This window comes from Citrus clementina, unplaced genomic scaffold (genome assembly GCF_000493195.1).
Source record: "Citrus clementina cultivar Clemenules unplaced genomic scaffold, Citrus_clementina_v1.0 scaffold_9, whole genome shotgun sequence".
In the NCBI taxonomy this organism is placed as follows: Eukaryota; Viridiplantae; Streptophyta; class Magnoliopsida; order Sapindales; family Rutaceae; genus Citrus; species Citrus x clementina.
The window spans coordinates 22,151,728-22,154,376 of NW_006261964.1; the positions used below are offsets into that span (position 1 = coordinate 22,151,728).

Below are 2,649 nucleotides of genomic sequence, written 5' to 3' on the forward strand. Positions count from 1 at the left end.
ATTCGGTCGCCCAAAGAGCCACAGGTCCGACATTAATAAGTAAGATAACTAGTTATTTGGGTTAAAAGCTTAAATATATTATTTAGTGGGAAACTTCATTTAATATACTTGTGTGTAAGGGGTCTTGTGTTATTTTACAAGGTGGGCCCCTACAACAAGAACAAGTAACGACACTTTTTGTTTTATTATTTTTTAATTTAAATCAAATTTGATTTAATAGAATTAAAAAATATATATAAATATGGAGTCTAGGGTTTCCACCGAATAGAGATATAAAATGGTATATTTTCTCTAAAGGGTTAGAGAAGCCACAACATATAGATTAGAGAAAAAAAGTTTTTTCTCTAATTTTGAGATGAATATTTTCTCTTACTAGTTGTTTTTCGTAGTGATAAAGGCGTCCATACGTTAAGTGTAGATCAAACTTGAGTCATAACCTAGAAGATAATTGGTGACAGATTGTAATCTAACATGAGCGGTGGTGACGGGTCGTGATTTAAGAGCTTAAATTACTTCAGCGAAAAAGCAAAGGTACAATTTCTAGATTCTGGTAATTTTATAGATTGTATGAGAATCACGATCTAAATATTTTTGCTAAAAATATTTTTAAACGAACAATTGGTATCAGAGCAATTTCATATTAATATATATAGTTACTGTATGAAATCAATCTCTTGTATTATGTGTATAAAATGGGTGGCACTATATTTTATATATTATTTCATCATGTGAATGTATATAATTATTGAGCATATTAAATATTGTCTCAATTCATAGTTAGATATATCTTTGTATTAATTTTATAGATTTATAATAAGAGAGGTGGTCAATTTTCACCACGTTTCTCTCTTGATTATTTTAATTCATTGTTCTTAGATTCTTTGTAAGCCATTTATGGTATAGGAGTTCTTGTAAATATTATTTTTATTATAAAATAATGTAAAGAGCCCAAGAAAACAAAGGAAAGTTGATGGCGGCAAGAGAAGAAGAAACGGCAGCGCCTCTGAAATTGGCAGGGAAAACCATGAAGGGATGGAGGCTCTTTTGAATTTTTTCATTAGACACCCTATTGTCTCACTAATTTATGTTTTTTGCCAAGGCTTGAAATGTTGTTGCATTTAAGTCCAACAATATATGTTGGTGGCGGCTGGAAGAAAAATAAGTGAATTAGGGTTTTGGGTTTATACCCCATGGCACCCTACAGTTTCACTATTTTACGATTCAGCCTAAGTATTTTAGGTTTTGGGCAGAAAAATTCAAATTTATTTATATCGGATCCAAGCCCATTATTGGCTATCAATTGGATAATATAAATAGAAATTTGATAAGCTCAATTGTTATTATTTGTGCAGATTTATTTATATTGGTCCCAAGCCCATTTAAGGGATTTCAAAATTGGGTTATATAAATAAAAATTTTGGTAGATCAATAATAAAATTTATTTGGCTCAAGAATTTTTAAAGATAAATTTGGGTTTATTTTATTAAACTAATTGGGTTTGGATTTTTTTTTTAAAAATAGGTATTTAAAAAATAAGATCCAATAGAATTTTTTTATTTTATTTTGAAAGGTGCCCAAATTTAAATTTAAAAATTGAACCAAAGATAAATCTTAAAATTCCAAAAGTCCCAAGTCAATAGTTATGAATAAGAGCAAGTACAAGGAAGAGAAAGAAGGAAGATGGATGTTGGCTTGAAGCTCAATAGATATTAGGCTTGTTGATTAAGTCAATTTTTTCCTTAGGAAAATCATGAATTGAGATTGTTTAATTGCTTTTGATTAATATGCTATGTTTGGTTGATAACATATCATGATAACATGTTATATAGAATAATAAGTGTTACTTTATGCATCATAATACATGACATCTATAAATTATGAATTTAGACATATATTGTTTGACATTTGCATGTGCTTGATAATTTTTAGATTTTATCTAGATAATATTATTATAGGAAGCATGCAATTAACAATATAGGATATAATCTGTAAATTGGAAAATCCAACTTTAAAATATTGAGTGAGAGAGGAAAAAATTATCTTGAATTTTCCCTCTCCCACTCAATATTTTAAAATTGGTTTTTCCTTTTTAAAACATACATTGATTATATATTGTTAATTGCATGCTTCCTATAATATTATCTAGATGATATCTAATATTATAAAGCATTTGCAAATTTCAAATAATATAATGAGATTTATAACTTATGAATGACATGTATCATTATGCATAGAGTGGCACTATCTATTTTATATGACATGTTATCATCCAAAACATAACATATAGAAAAAATAATTAAATAATCTTAATTTATGATTTTCCTAAAATGAAAAAATACATTAACCTTAAGTCTAATCTTCATTAGGCATCTTGTCAATGTTCATCTTCTATAGGTTTGTCTTTGTTAATGAACTAGGGAAAATTGGGCTTTTAAATTTATTATTAGTCCAATTTTAATTTTGAAAGAAAACAAATAATAATTTTCTAACAATATTTAAAAAAAATTTTGGACCAAAAATAAATTTAATGTATTAAATTTTTATCTATGCATTTTAATCCATTAAGCACAATTTCAATTGGACCTAAAATTAAGATTCATTAAGCCCAAAATTATTTTTAGACTTAAATGCATAAAATTAAAACTTATC

The 2,649-nt window shown here is 26.9% G+C and overlaps 1 long non-coding RNA gene across 1 annotated transcript in view; it reads left to right on the forward strand.

Moving 5' to 3' along the window:
- Nucleotides 1-614, forward strand: part of LOC112098498 — a 3,633-nt gene extending 3,019 nt beyond the window's left edge. Inside the window, exon 4 of the long non-coding RNA XR_002905599.1 lies at nt 459-614. This is a non-coding gene — a long non-coding RNA (uncharacterized LOC112098498). The remainder of the gene's footprint in view (nt 1-458) is intronic.
- The last annotated feature ends 2,035 nt before the right edge of the window (nt 615-2,649 follow it).